We start from the raw sequence: 19,412 nt of genomic DNA, 5'->3' as shown, positions 1-19,412 counted from the left end.
ATGACCTCCATATAATTTTAGAGCACTTCGATGGAGAAAATATATAAGGACCAAAAGCTACAGCGTTCAAGGACACGTAACGAATTCCTATTTTATTTTTACAACATCACATGTACACAAACTCTGTCCTCAAGGGGCTGACAGGTGTTTGGAACATGGTTGCCTCCCCTCACACTCTCTTTGGCTTAACACTTCAGGGCAGCTCACATGAAAAATTTCCACATTTTGGTAATGTCTTTCTTGGATGTGTTCCTATTCCACTAATCTTTCCACGTGGCCTCTTCCCCAACGCTCATTAGACTAGGCGTTCCGGAAGCCAAGGACCCCCTTCCCGCAAGGGGTCTTATGGATGGAATTCAGGCATCTGTGAACTTGGCTGGAGGAAAAATCGCTTCTTTATTTTCACTAAGTTCTAACTGAAAGTCGGCATGTCTTCTTCGATAAAGAATGTAGGCAACAAAACACAGACGTGTTCGTGGTGACTGTGACTTTGTCACTGGTAGAAGTCACAGATATTTGCATATCACATGTATAGCCATCGCTGATATCTCGAAGTTAATGCTCCCCACTACTTTGAAATTATGGCAGTTTTTAGAATTTGCTTTTGAAGCTTATTTTTTAGTGCATTAATAAACACACACATTACTATATCCCAAATTAGCTTTTAAAAATATTTTGATGACTGTGTTTCAATATAATTGGTTCCTTTGTAACCCTGTGTGTTTTATTTTAGGCACTTAAAAAACATTCCGAGAAGGTCCTTCAGTGTCACAGGATGGCCAAAGTGACTCCACGCTCAGGAAAGGTGAGAAATCTCTGCAAAACCTAAATGTTCCTTGAACCTGTCCTTGGCTCTTCTCTCTCTGGGTAGACTCAGGGCCACATTATGACTTTTGTGGGCCTGAGGCGCTTTTGCCTCTGGGACCCCTCCTTCATAAAATATATTAAAAATTATATTTTATGACTGTGTGGGTATAAAGACTAATGTAATCCTGGCTGGATTTATTATTATTATTATTATAGTTATTTTTCTTTTGCTTTAAAAAGCAATTAGAACATTTATTTTTGTGGGCCCTCGGCTGTGGGCCGGCTGTACCTGGCGGAGAAGTTAGCCCTGAACGAACTCATGCATTTCCATTTTTTCAAAAATTGCCTGTGTTCCAGTGATACTCAGGTCTCCATCTCCAGCCTTATCATCTTTCTTGATGGCAGGCCTGACTATTCAGTCAATCACAGAAGATCCACGCTGGCTGTCTCAGAGGCACCTTAAATCATCAGGTCTAAAACTGGACACCTTGCTTTGCTCCTTAAATCTGTTTTTACTCCTATGTCCTCTTATGCACCGCCACTCAACTAGTCTTAAATCAAGACACTTCGGGTCATCTGTGACTCCTGCCTCTCCTTCACTCTCCACACACAGTCAATTACCAGCTCTTGCTAACACCACCTCCCATATCTGTTCCGGGTCCAGCTTCTACCCTCCGTTCCCAGAATCCCTTGCCGGGAATTCTCCCAAAGCTCCCAGGTGAGTCTGGCTGTCTCTCTCTCTTTTCCAGAGTCATTTTAGTGGGATCCTGATCTCGTCATATCCCACAAGCGCTCAATCCTTGGACCACTCCCTACTATGCAAATGAACAGTGAGTCTGCAACTGAGGGGTTTGTTACAAGTATAGATTTCCGGGTCTCACTACAGAGATGTGCTTCTGATTCATGAACCATTGGATGGAGAGCTGGAATCTGCATTTTAAACAACAAACCTCCAGGTTATTCTTTGTGAAGCAGTTCTTGGAGCATATTTTGAGAAACAATGTAATACCAAATAAATATAACATGGCATTCAATTTTCTTCCTGACCTAAATCCAACCTACCTTTTAAATCTTTTTCTTGTCCTACCTTCTAGTGATGTTGGCTACCTACCCACCACTCCTTGCTACAGTTCACACCTCTGCACCTTTGCTCATTCTCCTTGTCCAAAATACTTTCCTTTCTCCACCTCTTGAAGACCTCCTCATTTGGGGTTCAGTTGAAAGCCTACTTGTTTTTCAGATCCTTCTTTCAAGATCCCTCCAAGTAGAATTAATCATTCCCTTCTCTACACTTCTATACCACTTCGGACAAACCCCTAGCATCACATTTTTATTGTAGAGAGGGATGGGTGGATGAAATATTCAAAATCTTCAACAGTATGGCACGTTGACCAGATCAGTCAGAACTCAGAAGGCTGGGTCACTGTTGTGCCCGATTTGTGGAGAGGGTTACCCCAGGAAGGGCTGGGGCATAGTAGCATGGCCGTGGAGGAGATTAAGGTCTTGAGAAGAGCAGCTATTTACCAACTGGTATAGACGTATTCTAACCTTTTAACAATCAGTATGGACATACTGGCTACTGTGGACATAGTGGGCACTTGTGTAGAAGCATGTTAGGTTGAGAGCACAGATACGTGCAATCTACAGCTCATCCCAAACCTTTTTAGAGCCAATAGCTTCACCCAGCTCTCTCAATGGGCTGCTGTCAGTAGGCTTTGGGTGGTCTGCAAAACCGATGGATTCAAATGTCAACTTCTTTTCTTTTTCTACCTCTGTTGTAAATATGATGGACATTAGTAATAAAAAAATAAATAACCGAGAAAGAGTCTCACCAAATTAGAGTCTCTGGGTAGGAACCAGGACCCTGCATGCTTAATAAGTTTCCCCCAAGTGATTGCAATGCAGGTTGAAGTTTGGGAACAATTGGTCTAGGTCAATGGTATTTAGATCTGGCTATCCATTAAAATTACCTGGAGAGTTTAAAAAATACAGATTGCTAAACCCCACCCCAAACCTCTTGAACAAGCATCTCTGAGGTTGTGGCCCAGGCATTGTATTTTGGAAAACTTCCCTAGGTGGTTCAGCTTTGCAATCAGGATTGAGACCTACAGGTTTAGGAAATTCTTAAACTGGTTAAATAGTCCCTGAACAATGAAATTGAATGCTTACCATAGTTACTCAGTAATTTTCTCTCTAGAATCTGAATTTATATGTTGGGTTTTTTTTGGGGGGGGGGGGTTGGGAAGGAGGAAAACTCGTTCTTATTTTGACTGCTGTAGGTAGGAAACTGCTTAGCAATTCGAGTCATGCTTTTCTATTCTGTGCAAGTCACGACGATTATTAAGGTCTTGAAATTGTCTTGAGTGGGCAGAGCTGGAATGGGCTGACTTATCATTCAGTGGCTTCATGTTAATCAGTGGGGCAGATGGCCTGACTGCAATCCCTGATGTCTATGGACTGCTTTGCACAGTCCTCTTGTGAAATAATATACCGTTTTTCCTCCTTAGTTCATGGGATAAAAATAAGGCACAGGAATTTAAGGTCGCTGCTCAAGGCTGACCATCTTGCAAGTGTCAAAGTCAAAGACAGAGTCTGTCTCTAAAGTCAGGTTATATAACACAAAGTGGTGAGCTGGAAATATTCTAGGCAACGGGGCACTCAGAGTAAGTAGTTTGGATGACACAGTGCTGGAGGAGGTGGTTGAGAGGATGCGACTGTCAGTTGACCCGCAAGCTGGCCCTGGGCTCTTGGAGGCTCCGCTCCTCCGCACCCTTTTCCCGTCCTTGGAATGTTTATTCTGCCTGCCCTCTCTATTGTGGGAGCCATTTTCAAGAATGAAGGCTTGAGACAGCAGTATGTTATTGAGGCCACCTGGACTGAATGGATAACCGAATCCAGTTACGGCTTCTATGGGAACCTTTTAGATTCTGGCAGGTGGGTGTGCCTTGCGTGTAGAGAGATGCAAATAAAAACAACCACAAAATATGATTTTTACCTATCAGAGTAAACCACCTAAAAAATTGATACAGTTCAGGATTGGAGAGGGTAGAGAAAGGGTAGAAAATAGGGACTTGCCTAAATTCTTGGTGAAAGTGGGAATTGGTACACATCCTTTCGGAGGGCAATTTGGCAGTATTTAACAAAATTTAAAACAAATTATTAATTATTATCAACTATTCTGTACCTAAAAATGTATAGATCTGCTAAATATACAAACTTAATAAGCCAAAGGAGATACACATTTTAAATTTTGTTAGATATTGCCAAATTTGCTTCAGACACATATACACATACCACACACATACTATACTGTTCAAGCAGTTTACAAGATATAGATCTATAGATATCTATGTATGTATATGTTCAGATCGATCTATCTATCTATCTATCTATCTATCTATCTTTCTATCTGCCTATCTATCTGAGAGAAACAGAGAGACAAAGAATGACAGAGAAGGAAGAATGAAAGTATCCAAATGGAGACTAGTTAAAAAATTATTGCGTATTTATGTAATAGCCATAGAAAGATATCTAAAATATATTGTTCTATTGAATAAGTTGTTGATAAATAATATAGTGATTCCATTTATGTGTGTGTAAATATAGAATGTTCTGGAAGGATACACTAGAAACCTTTTACAGCAAGACTGCCATGAAATATTTTTTCTTTCCTACTCTTCTATACTATTTGGATTTTATTTTTTACTGTGGTCATATATTTGTATATATTCAAAATTATTTAAATACATTATAACACATAAACACTTTTGTAGAAAAATATTAAATAATGATATCTTTATATACTACATAAAGAAAAATTCAACTTCAAACAGTTTATACAATAGACTTTTTTTAAAAAACAGTTACAGAAAAAAGACTGGAAAGTACATACATCAAAATGTTTCACAGGTTGGAAGATTAGAGTTTTCTTTGTGCTTTACGTTTTTCTCTATTTTGCAAAATATCTGCAAAGGGCTTGTGATTCTTCTGAAATTAGAAAAATTTAAAACTTATAAGAAATGTTAGTTTTCTCTTGAAAGTACATCTACAGGCAACTGTTAGGACATTATGCGTAGCTCTAGTGTAGTAAAATGCAAAAATAATTTGGCCATGAGTACAATATTTTGTGGGGCATCTGTGGTGATGCTTGAAGTGGATCAGCTGGAATGGTGACCCTGTGAGCCCTTTGTTAAAAATGACGCTTCCTCAACACATGGCTCTCAGAAGCACTTCGTTTTTGGATTCATTTATTTTATGCGAAAAATGTGTCTGCTGCAGAAATTCATTGTCATCTCAGGTTTATAAAGATGATATTTTCTTTTCATGGAACAGAGTACCCATATCTCAAGAGAGAAACAGAGCCCTGAGCCCTTCATTCAGCATGCATTTATGGGGTGCTGACTTATCCTTCTGGCACTGTTTTAGGAATTTGGGGTCCACTGGTAAAGGAGATATCCAAGGTCCCCATTCTTAAGAAGATGACGTTATATCGGTGATGAGAGAGATAAACATAAACAGATGAACAAGATGGTTACAGAGAGTAAAAATGACAGGGTGGTGAGAGATAATTAAATAACTAGGAGTGGCTAATTTTGGATTGTATGGTCACCCACATACTTGGGTTCATTTTTTTTTATTGATGTATAATTGACATATAACATTGTATTAATTTCAGGTGTACGACATAATGATTCGATATTTGTAGAAGAGCATATTTGAACCGAGACATAAACTACAAGATGGATCTAGCCATCTGCAGGGCTGGTGGAAGAGCCTAGGCAGTGGGAATGCAAGTGCAAAGGCCCTGAGGCAGGAACAAGCTTGGCATATTTAAGACAGAAAAAGAAGGCCAGTGTGGCTTTTGAGGGGTAAGTTAGTGAGTAATAGAGAAGATGAAGTAGAGAAGGTGGGCAATGTTCAAGCAGGGTCTGTAGGTTATTGGTGAAGAGGTTGGATTTTATTTTAAGTTTAAAACCAACAGTACAATAGCCGACACTTAATTATGTACCTACTATATGCAGGTACCATTCTAAACATTTTATAAGTATTATTTCTTTTAATTGCTACAACAATTCCATGAAGCAGATATTTTTCAGAGAAGAAAACAGAGAACGTAACTTGCTTCGAGTTACACAATGAATGACCGAGCTTGAATTTGAACTCTCGGTGGACTCCTACTTCTACAGAATGTCCAATGAGCCAGTCATATGATCCTTACATCTTATCTGACCAGCAACAAAAAATCTCATTCCAAACAATCCAGTCTTTGCAACTGTGAGATCATCACAATGATTAGTATAAATAGTTGGGAAAATCACGTGCCTAACAAAAGCATATCAGATACCTTCAATGTGCCACGATTATATGGATCATATATTTTTTTCTGCATTTCTGTCATTCTGTCTCCTCAAAGCTAGCTCCTTAAAAAGAATCCGATAAACTTATTTTGAACTTAACCTTACGGGTCGTGACTTCTTGTTTTAGAACTCAACACCATATTTCCTCCATCCTCAGCCATCACTTTATGATGATGACAGGTCAGGGAGCGAACCCTTTTATACCAAGAGTAGAAATAATAAAAATAATCTCTTAAATTAGGATAGCTTTTGCCAGTTCTCAAAAAGCTTTCCTATCTGCTATTTTAATTTGATCCTCTCAACAGTTCTATAAAGTGTGGTGCTCTTTCCTACTCCCTTGGGGTTGGATGTGCCCATGTGGCTTGCTTTAGACAATGAATTGTGAGCAGAAGTGCTACCGCACCTGGGCGGGAGCTTTGGAGAGCCAGCCTGTGATTCACCACATCTTCTTGTCCCCTCTGTCATGGCCACCAGGAGCTTTCAAGATGGTGGCTGCTCCATCGATCTGAATCCCTGGGTGACTATGATGAACAGAGCCTCATGTCAACAGACATAGGGCATTTAGTGTGAATAAGAAATAAACCTTTGTTGTATTAAGCCATTGAGATTTAGAATTTGTTACCTCGATATAGCCTAACCCAGTGGTTCTCAAACTTGAGCATGTATCAGAATTAACCGGAGGGCTTGTTATAATGCAGAATGTTGGGCCATTCCTACAGTTCCTGACCCAGCAGAGCTGGGGCAGAGCCCAGTAATTTGCATTTTAACAAGGTTCCAGATGACACTCTTGCTACCGGTACAGGGACTACACTTTGGGAATCATAACCTAGCCTAGCCTTACCAATTCAGTATTATCCTAAGGAAACCAAAGCTCAGGCAAAGCTTGTCCATTCATTCACATACTCAGGGAATATTGACTGAAAATTTGCTACGTGCAAGGCACTATCCCGGATGACACATAATCAGCGATAAAGCAGACATGCAGACAGAGAAAGACAAATGCCATACGATTTTACTTTTTTTTTTTTTTTGAATCTAAAAAAAAACAACAGCAAGCAAACAAAACAGAAACAACAGACTCATAGATACAGAGAACAAACTGATTGTTGCCGGGTGTGGGGAGAGGAGGAGCTGGGTGAAAAAGGTGAAGGGATTAAGAAGAACAAATTGGCAGTTACGAAATTTATGAGGATGTAAAGTACGGTATATGGAATATAGTTAATAATACTGTAGTAACTGTATATGGTTCCTTGTGGGCACTAGACTTATCGGAGGGAATCACTTCGTAAGTTATACAAATGTCTAGCCACTGTACTGTACACCTGGAACGAATATAACGTTGAAAGTCAACTGTAATTGAAAAAAAAGAAAACGAAACAAGACTAAATAAAGCGGACACAGTCCTTGCCCTCTAGTCTTGTGGACTAACGATTTGCTTGGGATTCCACAGCTGCTGGTGGAGCTGGCACTTGAATCTGTGTCCATCTGCAAAGGCCAGAGAAGACTTCACTGGGGGCGAGGAATGTCTGGGGCCCCGAGCACCATGAGAAAGCAAGAGGAAAAGAGAGCTTTGCCCCATGGCAACTGTGGGAAGAGAGACGTGACTACGGAGGTGTGGTGGACACGGTGATGCACTCGCTCCCCTCGCCGCTGGGAGGGCCGCCCGGCAGCCCTCGGCTGTCAGCCCCGCGATGGGGACTGCTTTTCCTAAATCGAGCCGCTTCACCCAAGGTCACACACATTTCCTGGGGAGCCCACATCTAGTAAGCGATGGGGAAAGGAAGGCTCCGAAGGGCCATCCCAGCTCTAAGGTCTTCGCAGGGCCAGTCTGCGGTGTGGCTGCATCGCAGTTTAACTTTTCCCAGTCCTGTGTTCTGCTTCTCCCTCCCCGAGGGTTGCAATCCTAAGAGCCCTCTTTCATAAACATCCTTCGTGCAAATCTTCATCCTTCGTGCAAAGCTTCCCGGGAGCCCAACCTGCAACAGAGGGATGTCAAGTTTTCTGCTGTGGGCCGAGTAATCTAAACCTCCTCCTCCTCCTTTTCAAAAGCTTTGGTGGAATTGGCGTTGCTCACTCATGCTTTTGTGAGACAGCGTTTATAGTGGGTTGAATAGTGTTCTCCCACATTCCACAAACTCATGTCCCCCTGGAACCTCAGAATGTGATCTTATTTGGAAATAGGGTTTTTGCAGATGGAATTCGTTAAGGATCTCAGGATGAATTCATCTTGGATGTAGGGTGGGCCCTAAATCCAATGACCAGTGTTTTTGTAAGACAAGGAGAGGGCACAGAGATGCGCCCACACACAGAGGAGAAGCCACAGGAAGACGGAGGCTGAGATTGGGGTGATGCAGCCACAAGCCAAGGAACGCACGGCACTCCAGAGTTTGAAGAAGCAAGGAAGGGTCCTACTCTGGAGCCTTCGGAGGGAACATGGCTCTGAAGACACCTGTCTTTGGGACTTCTTGCCTCCAGAACTGTGAGAGAATGAAATTCTGTAGTTTAAAGCACTCAGTTTGTGGAAACACTTGGTTTGTGGTACTTAGCTATGACGGCCTGAGGAAACTAATACAGTATTCTGCTTGGAAGGGCTTAATGAGGAGAATGAGGTGACAGCTGACCGTGATACGAATAGAAATGAAATGCCCGGTGCTGGGCACGTAGTAGGCATTCAGTAAACACTTGAGCTAAACTGAACCGAATGCCAATAAAAGGAAAAGCAAAGGTCACTGAAAGTTATCTTAGGACAGCTTCTTGATTTATGTTCTTTAGACCGTGGGCATGTGGGCACCTGCTGATTTGCATACATACTTGCGGTATTTGGTTCTACCCATGGAACTATGGAAGGATCGGATTTCATTTTTGGACAATTTTAATAACTCTAAAAGTCAGTCACTACCTGCGCTATGTCACTGTAATGCATATCCTGATCATTTAAACTAGATTTGTAATTTTAAAATGCCCCTGGCCTTTTCGTTTCTTCACTTTTTTTTTTTTTTTTTTTTTTTTTTTTTTTGGCTGCTCCTTCTGACCCCTCAGGAGTTTTCAGTTCTCTTTTTAGGGATGTAGAAAGGTGCAGATTGAGCCCTTGGGTCAACATCACTCAGAGGAGAGTTGAGTTTATCAATGGCCAGAGATGTAAAATAAATGAGTTTGGGAGCTTTATGTGAATTATAAGAGCCCAGAATGGGCCCAAAGATACTTGCTCTGTTTGATCTTGCCTACCGTTCAAATTTAGAGACCCAAACCATAGGAATGATTTTCAGTAACTAAATCAAAATGAGAATGTCCAGTCAATCAACAAATTTATTGAGTTCTTGCTTGTGTAGAGCATCTAATAGTTTCTATTGGAGGACTCAGACATAGGTTTCTATTAACTGAATGGGTTCAAGAAGGATCTGTGAATACCATTTCGGTACCAAAAGAGCCTGCAGAGCTTGCTTTGGGGGTTAGGTCCTTCTCAATGGTTCATGGCCTGAAGTTCCCCCATGTATTACCCCGTAAAAAAGTAGTAAGTTATGCTGATAAGAGATAGTTATCAGTGAGGGTTGTAGCCTAACTAGAGATGGCTTAAACAATACAGGAAGTTTATTATCTGTTTGCTTATGTAACTGAAAACCTATTGGTTTGCCCACTTCAGGTAAGGCTTGAGTCAGCGGCTTGCAGGATGTCACCAAGCTCGTATTTTCTTCCTGTCTTTCCATTCTAACTTCTACAGCGTTGGCATCATCTTTAGAGTCTACCAAGTGGTCCTATGGCTGTTCTAGATGCTGCTGTTTTTAGCACATCTCATGTCTTCATGCCACACCATCCAGGGAAGAAGGAATATATCTTCCGATATTTCTTACCTGAGACTTGGAATTCGCTTTCTTTCTTTGACCTGAACCCAGCCATCTGCTAATTCCTGAGCCAATCTGTGTGGCCAGGAGACGTGAACCAAGGACCAGAAAGCTCTCATGAATCAAGTATCTCTCGGGCTCTCTTTTTCAGATGCTACTCATTCTTTCACCTTTCTCCCCTCAGCATCTTTGCTTCTTTCTTTCTGCACATCAACTTTCTCTATTTTTTTTTTCTTCATACGGTGAAGGTTGACCATCCTCAATCTTTCAGGTTACTTGGCCTCATTCAGGGGTGTAGTAGTACCCGATGGAGTCTCATGTCCTGATTTCAAGTGTTAGCAGAAATAATCTGATTGGACTCAGTAGAGTCTGTTTCTTTTCCTGGTTCCAGTGAGTATGGTCAAGAAGTCGAGATCGCATTGTACAGACATAGACAAAAGGGGCCACCGCTGGAGCTGGGAATGAGGAGAAGACAGTACTCAGGGACTTGGCGTCTACCCCCTATAAATGGTACAGCAGAGTAAATGTGTGCCTTAAGGTAGACCTGATACATGTATCATTAAGATTTTTTGATTGTAAGTGACTGAAATCGATTCTGGCCAACCCAAGCCCCCCACCCCCTCACACATACACATATCTGGAGTCCCAGGAGAGAGTGTCTAATTGGAGCGACCTGGGTCACTCGCTGTGCTAGATCATTATAATAATGGCCCTCGGTGAAGCACAGTTTCCTCTGTCCGCCCACCTTTGTAATGTGGTGTCACTACTCTTCCCTTCAAGAGGTGGAGTCTATTTTTCCACCCCCTTGAACTGGAGTTGGCCTTATGACTTGCTTTGACCAATGGAATGTGGCGGACATGATGTTACATATACTCCAGATCGTAGATTTTAAGAAATACTGCAGCTTCTGCTCTCACCCACCTGAAGTCCCAAAACCATGTTGTAGGGCTAGCCTTCCAGAAGATAAGAGGTCATGTGAAACAGAACTGAGACTCCCCAGATGACAGTCAGACCCCACTGCCAAATCCCGAGCGATCTTGGATCATCTAGCCCAGCCCAGCCCAGCTGCAGGCAACCATGTGGATAAATGCCCAGGTGAGACCAGCAGATCTGTTCAGATGGCTAACTCACAGAATCATAAGGGATTATAAATAACTGTTGTTTTAAGCTTCTACGTTAGGGATTGTTTGTTGGGTAACTGAAACACCCACCCACCCCTTGGAGCTGGAGAGGAGGGACCTGTGAGGAGGGGTCTCCAGGGACCCCTATAGCTTCCACAGTGCAAGGACCGCATCCTAGATGGTAAATACAACTCCTGGGTATCCACCCAAGAGAAATGAAAACCTCCGCATGGAGCTTTGCCCATCAGTGTTCAGAGCAGCATGATTCATAACAGCCAGAATGTGGGAGCAACCCCAAACCCATCACCTTGGCGAGCGGATAAACGAAATGTGGTCCAGCTTCACTATTCAGCAATAAAAAGGAATGACGTGATGACATGAGCCGCAAAGTGGATGAACCGCCAAAACATTACGCCCCTCGATCGAAGCCAGGCACAAAAGACCACATGTTGTATGATTCTGTTTATATGAAATGCCCAGAAAAGGCAAATTATAAAGACAGAAACTAGGTTGGGGCCAGGGAATGGAAATGGGGATTGATTATAAATGGGCACAAAATACTTTATTGGGGTAATGAAAATGTTCCCAAGCTGCCCACAGTCAGGATGAAGTTCTTGAACAGGCAAGCGGGGTGCTGTCTGGAAGAGAAAAATATATTTCTGGCATTCGAAAAACAAATATCCGCTCTGTTTTGCTTCTTGTAAGCAGAGATGTATAAACACTGAGTACCTATTACATGTTGTCTTAAACTCATACTTTTGGAATACATTCCACCAGGACGGACTGATCCGAATTAAATAGAGACTACAGCCTGTGCCATCTGCAATCCTCCACTTCTTCTCTTGGCCCAATTTAAGAACAAACACATACACACCGAACCGCAAGAGAACTACTGATTTAGAACAAATTAAATAAAGCACCATGTAGGACGTCAGTGCTGAGCGCTCTAAGACAGGACCCACACACCTGTTCTGCGGGTGGAAGACAGGACTGGCCGTGTGCCCAACCGCTAAATATCCCCAGGTCGGAAGCAGAATCGGAACAATTTCCATTTACTAAGTAAACTCTTAATATAGCGATTCTCAGCCAGGGGTGATTTTGCCTCCAAGGGGACCCTTGGCAATATCTGGAGGTAATTTTGGCTATGATAACCGAGAGGCAGGGGGTGGGGGACAGGCTAGTGGCATCGGGTGGGTGGAGGCCAGGGACTTAATGGAAATAGAATTGCCAGGTAGAACAAGAGTTGTAAACACATCGCTGGGCTTTAGAATAGTCATCGATAACAACAAAGCCCTGTTTTTCAACAGAGCCCTGTGTCTGACATTTTCCCATGCTCTACAACCTTATGGCTCAACAGCAACACAACTCCTGGGTATTTACCCAAGAGAAATGAAAACATACCTCCACACGAAGCCTTGCCCATCACTGTTCAGAGCAGCATTATTCATAACAGCCAGAATGTGGGAGCAACCCCAAACCCATCACCTTGGCGAGTGGATAAACAAAATGTGGTCTGGCTTCACTATTCAGAAATAAAAAGGAGCAAAGTGATGACATGCCGCAACGTGGATGAACCCCCAAAACATTTCCCCCCTTGGTAGAAGCCAGGCACAAAAAGACCGCGTATTGTATGATTCTGTTTATATGAAATGCCCAGAAAAGGCAAATTATAAAAGACAGAAACTAGGTTGCCTGGGGCCAGGGATGGAAATGGGGATTAATTATAAATGGGCACGAAATACTTTATTGGGGTGATGAAAATGTTCCCACAACTTGATCAACTCACCCACAAGACCTGAACTGAACTGTAAACTTGGAATGGGTGAATCTTATGATCCATAATCATAAAACCTTGCCATTTGAAATGTGTCCATAGACCAGCAGCATCAGCATTACTGGGGAGCGACTTAGGAAAAGAAAAGTCTTAGGCCCCAGACCAGACTTGCTGGCTCAGAATCTGCATTTTTAACAAGATTCCTAGGTGATTCATAAGCATGTTCAAGTTTAAGAAGCCCTGCTTTTATGCCGCGACTTGGCCAAAATGTGCAGAACCCAAACCTAGCCAAGTATGACTTTGGTTAAAAAAAAAAAAAGAAGAAAGGCTCCCGTTTGTTTACTAATAGGACCCAAGAGTACGGATTGCTGGTCCCACCAGCATCTCTGATGCAACTTAGACTTAGATTAAAGAAGAGCCATTGAATTGACACTTGGAGAATAACTGCTGTCACGTATGGAACTCAGTGTGCCAGGCACTAGCTAATTTTACATAGCACTTCATTTTCCCCTTACAGCAGTCTTGCGAGATAGGTATTATGTATTTGCTCCATTTTATAGTGATGAAACTGAGGCACCGAGAGATTGACTTGTTCAAAGTCACACAGCTTGAAAGAGCCCCTGTCACATAACCGTAGAAAGGGAAGGGAGTTCATTCACACAAACAACAGTGTTGGAATTTTCCTGCAGGGGGCACGATTCACTTTGCATTCTATATGTACATGGTGGTTGATGTCCAATTTTGTGGGTTTTTTACCCATTATTTTTTATTGCTTCCTGTTGTCCCTTCTAGGTGCACAAATTAATCCAACAGAACGAGGATACAAAGTTGAGGTTTAGGTCTGGGAAGCGACCTGACTTAGCAAAATAGAGTGACACTAGCCATCAGCTCTATGCTGGGGAGTTGGACTCTTGGAAGTGGCCCTTAGCCAGGGAGCTAAGGCAGCAGGTGGAACCAGGCAGCAAACTTTAGCTGGAGCTATAGCTGGGACCCCCAGGCCTGGCTGTGCATCAGCCTAGGCCAGCATGCAGAAACTAGAAGGACAGAAACTTTAGAAGGCAAAAAAGAAGGAAAGTGATCCAGACTCGGTGGCTGGTTAGAAGCTGGAAAATACACTAACAGAGGCAGACAACGTCAAGTCCTGTGCCTTTGCCGCAAACTCAAGTGCTTTCTCTCCCAGGTTGGTTTGGTGGGTCCCGGTGACAAGCATGTATCTATACTGGGAGCAGCTAAGAGGGTGAACTTGAGAGGTAACCTGGTGCTTCCTGGTGGGAGTAAATTGTTGGAATAAAAGTACCATTGATGGAGGTGATGGTGAGACCTCCATGTTCACATAGTTACCTTCCCGGAGACAGGCGTACCCCACTGGGGGTACCCGAGCAATGTACTCAGGGACATGTGCCCAGTAGAGTAGCAGTGTGGATTCTCAGTGTTTGGAGGGGAAGTAGGAAAAAGAGTAGGAAGGAGCAGGTAAGAAGATGGGAGAATCACCTAGCATTGCCTTCATTGGTGCGGTGAATGCTATTCTTGAATTAAAGGATTCATGGCAGAGAATGGTCCACCTGTCGACCGTGAGGATGGTGTCATCTCCATGTACACCAAGTCATTAAACCAAGGTGGTGATGTAAACCAGTTTAGACAATGTGGAGGACAGACTTGAAGGCGACTTCTAGGATCTCTGCCTCCTGGTGCTCACGTCCAAGTGCGATCCTCTCCCCTTGAGTGTGGGTGGGACCTGTGACTTGCTTCTAACCAAGAGAATATGGCAAAAGTAACGGGCTATCACATCTGTGGTTTAATTACATAAGATTTTAATATCTGTCTTGTTGCAAGACCCTGTTCCTTGCTGGCTTTGAGGAAGCAAGCTTGTCTTGTGAGTTTCTCTGTGGATGGGGCCACAAGACAAGAAACGGAGGGTGGCTTTCGCTGACAGCCAGCAAGAAGCTACAGCTACAGCTTTCAAGGAACTGAATGCTGCCGGCTACCACACGAGCTTAAAAACAGATCCTTCCCCTGTCAAACCTTGATATGACACTGCTGCCAAAACTCTGATTGCAGCATCTGGCTCAGCCATGCCTGGGCTCCCCACCCAAATAAACTGTGAGATAATAAATATGTGTTGTTTCATGTTGCGGCAACATTGTTACACAGCCTTAGATAACTAATACAGGCAGATCTGAATAATCCATTCCATTTAATCTGCAGTGGGCATTCAGGAGCGCCTTATAGGGTTGATCTCATCTTATTGATTAACAGAAGATAGACACTCTAGTGGCTCAGAAAACAAGACTACCTCCCTAGTTCCCATGGAGAGATTGGCCCCAGTTTCTGTCATTGATTAACTGCTACGAAAATTGCCAATAAATCTCGAATCATAATGGTTTATTGTCCGTTGAAGAATCTTAGCTACTCAGAGTGAAAAACTGGTAGAGCATCTCAGACACATGACCTTTTTGTTAGTGCTGGAAACGGTTTTTACTTGGCAAAAAAAAAAAAAAACAGTGAGCTGGGAATTGTGCTCCTGGAGACACAAAGCCTTCATTTTCCAAGTCTGCCTTTTAGATCCCGCTAATGGGGAGCAGAGAGAAAACGAGCGCGGAAGAGTAATCATCTTCCAACCACATCACTCCTTAACGAGAAATCTCAATTCTAAAAATACCCCATCGAGCAGGCCAACTGAAAGGGAACTGTCTAAACAGTTGTGGAAAATCTCTATGCCCAGAAAAAAAATCGGGCACACGTTAAGGTGCCGTCTTGCTTTTGTCTGCGATGAACCCAAAATATGTCGAAGCGTCAATTCATTGTTCTCCCCTTTTAAGAGTGTCTTCCTAAATAACAGCAAACCGTGGGAGTTTACAAAAATCAATTCCTCCCCGTTCTTTTTCCAGCTTAGTGTGTACTGGCATCTACCATCTGATGTTTTCTCATTTCCCCTCTCACATCCCTAGAATTCATTTCAGTTTACAGGTGGCCCTTGGTTGTATGCCATGAAATAGTATATTCTTGGAAGCCTTCATGATGAAGAGCATCCGAGAGGAAGTTGAACCTCTTGCTTGCCTTTCGTAATAGAATGACTGGAAGAGGCAGTAAGGATCAGAGCTGAGAACAGAAAAAGCTTCATGGACCCCACATTCCAAAGAGTGAAGAAAACCACTGGGGTCCCCCTTTTTCTATGGCCCTTAAGCCCCACCCCAGGCTGTGAGGTGGGTACATATAGGGCAAACCTTTCTTAGAGATGGAAGGTAGGAGGGTGCCTGCCAGAAGGGATAACTAGAGGCATCTCATTCCCAGGATGGTCACCTACTTGGGTATTAGACTGGTGAATGGGCTCCCTGAGTTTAAGCTTTTTTTTTTTTTTTTTCTTTTTCTTGGCTGGGCTCATGCATTTATTCTCCTCAAAGAATTTTATTTTTACTTTCCTAAGTCTCTGCTACACCTCTCCCCCATATCGTAACATTGGGGGTTTTCTTGAATTGCATTTCATTTGGAATTGCATTTCATTTTTTTCTACTTTATCGGGGTATAATTTACATAGAATCAGTGCACCATTTAGGGGTACATTTAGATGAGTTTTGACAAATGTATACACTGTGTGACCCCCAGTGCAGTCAAGATATAGGACATTCTCATCAGCCTCTGAAAGGTCCCTCATGCCCTTTTGCAATTAATCCTCATCTCCACCCCCAACCCCAGCGGCTTTCATTTTGCCCCCTTCCTAGAATGTCATATAAATTCAATAATACAGTACATCCTCTTTTGTGCCTGGCTTCTTTCATTCAGCATAATGGTCTTGAGATTTATCCATGTCGTTGCACGCATCAGTAGTTCATTCCTTCTTCTTGCCGAGTAGAATTCCATTGTACGGATATTCCACAGTGTGTTTATACTGCTTTTTATTTTTATGTTAATTTGGGAAGAAAAGGAATTCATGCAATGTCAATGCTTCCGGTTTAGGAACAAGCCACGCTTCTCCATTTTCTTATTCAAATCTTGTTTTTATGTCTGTAGTCAAGCTTCATAGTTTTCTTTAGGTGGCCTATGCTCTTTTCCTGTTGATTTTCTTTCTAGGAACTTGATATTTTGTTGTTTCTGGAGTGGAATCTTTTCTTCACATCAATTCAGTATTTGTTGCTGGTATAATGGAAAGTTATTGATTTTTCTGTGCATTCATCTTACATTGGGCTATCTTTTGGAACTCTCGTTGGTTCTCATAAGTTCTTAGTTGAGTCTCTTGAATTTTTTAGGTTTACAGTGGTATCTAATGATAACATTATCTCCTTTACTGAGAATGATACTTATTCCTTTTTCTTACTCTTGTGATCTCTGGGGAGAGGGAGGAAAATGGGAGCAAGATGACTGGGGTGCACAGGCAGAGAGGCAGAGAGAGGGGGGCGAAGTGAAGATATTGAACTCTCGGCATTGGATGCGGCATAAATGAAGTATGTGGATACCTCGGAACGTAGTTAAGGGTGAGTGAGAGCCGAGGGAAGGGTAGTTGGCAAAGGCCAAGCGGGCGTCCATTGCGTATGCTAGAAAATTGTGTAGGGTGGGAGTCTTTCCCCCTAATTTCTAGTCTCTGCTTCAGAGAAGTGTTAAAGGAAGAGTGGGGAGAGGGAACTTGAGAGTGTGAAAAAACAGACATGCTGTCTCCCCACTGTGAAGCCCCGCCCATCCTGGAGACGGGGGCGGGGGGCTACGGGGAGAGGTGAAGTATCCGATGGCAAGGGACTTTGTGAAAACTCAAGAAAGCCAGAAGCTATGCGCTTTGCTAGGGACATCCTTCAGGGGTGGAAAAGGGAGAGTCACTAGACAGTGGTTGAAGGAAGAGACTGGAAGAAAATAAAATTATTCCTTTTTTGGACAGGTTGTTCAACACAGCAGTTGAGTTTACAGTGTCAGCTAGACTTTTATTATTCCTATTTTAGGCACCGGTGTAATTAAGAGGACCCTGGAGAAGGGATTGTCATTTTGAGTGAAAGTCCATCTATATGTAAGCATCGTTCTGAATTGGACTTGGACTTTGCCTTTCCTGGCACTACCAGATGAGCATCACCGGGTGCATAAAATATAATCAAGGACTGGATGTTAGGACAGGCACAAGTCAAAAGTAGGGGATGCACCTGCAGTTACCCGATTTGGACACTAGAGGGTGCTTCCACTTCAGTGAGGCAAAATGTAGAGCAATGGTCCTTTCTGCGCTTTAAATAACTGGGAGCCACGGCTGGGCTGGACGTAATTTCGAAAGTGGGGAAACTAAGGGCTATTAGAAGTGAAATGTAGGTGTGTTCGTTAAACAGTGTGGAGTGAGTGTGATCTGGAGAAATGCCTGCATTTTATATGAAAATTTTCTATTGCTAAACAAGGAAAGGAAAAACAAGTAGGCACCATGAGGTAGGTAACGCTTCTTATCCATTAGGATACACAGAAAATAACAAGTGTTGGTGAAGATGTGGAGAAACTGGGGCCGCAGTGCATTGCCGTTTTGAATGTAAAATGGTGTAGCTGCTGTGAAAAAGTTTGGCAGTTCTTCGAAAAGCTAAATGTAGCATTATCATATGATCCGGCCATTTCACTTCTAGGTATATACACAAAAGAATGGAAAGCAGGGACTCAAAGGGACACTCGTGTGCCAGTGTTTAAGGCAGCATTTTTCATAATAGCAGAAGGTGGAAACAACCCAAGGGTCCCTCAACAGATGAATGGATAAACAAAATGTGGTATATCCACACAATGGAACATTACTCAGTCATAAAAATGAAGTTCCGATACATGCTACAATGTGGATGGACCTTGAAAACATTATGCTAAGTGAAAAAAAAAAAACAGACAGGAAAGGATAAATATTACATGGTTCCAGTTATATGAGATACTTACAATAGGCAAATTCATAGAGACAGAGAGAACAGAGGTCACCGGGGGCTGGGGAGAGTGGGGAATGGGGAATTACCGTGTAACAGGTCCCAAGTTTCAGTCTGCAAGCTGAACAGAGTTTCTGGAGATGGATGGTGGCGATGATTGCACAAGAATATGAATATACTTAATGCTCCTGAACTGTACCTTTAAAAATGGTTAAGATGGTAAGTTTTATGTTAGGTGTCTTTTACCACAATTAAAAAAAAAAAGAAAAAGAGCATCTTCCTCAACTTATACAAGCCTTCGAATAGAGATCTTGGGCTTTTCTGCAAAGTGGTGCTGCTGGACGACAGAATAAATCTTTCTCTACCTACCCCGTGTTTTATGTTTCCTTTCTTCCCAAGGTCCTCCCAGCTGGGTTCGCTTCTTGGGATTGGACAGCCTCTCTCGACGCCCACGTATGGAAAGCCGAAATGATTTATACCGCACTCTCTCCGAGAGTTTTAACTTTATTAGAAGTTGAGAAGTAAAGAGAAGATTGCAAAGGCCGTCTGACAGCAGGAGTGGAAAGGTGCAACCCAATGTTATTTACTGTAGAAAAGGCCAACTCAGTTAGTTTTAAAGAACGGAATTGCAAAGACAATTCCTTTTTAATGAAGGA

The sequence above is a fragment of the Rousettus aegyptiacus genome, unplaced genomic scaffold (assembly GCF_014176215.1).
Source record: "Rousettus aegyptiacus isolate mRouAeg1 unplaced genomic scaffold, mRouAeg1.p scaffold_m13_p_5, whole genome shotgun sequence".
NCBI classification, from domain to species: domain Eukaryota; kingdom Metazoa; phylum Chordata; class Mammalia; order Chiroptera; family Pteropodidae; genus Rousettus; species Rousettus aegyptiacus.
Note: the sequence above shows the minus strand (reverse complement) of the source record.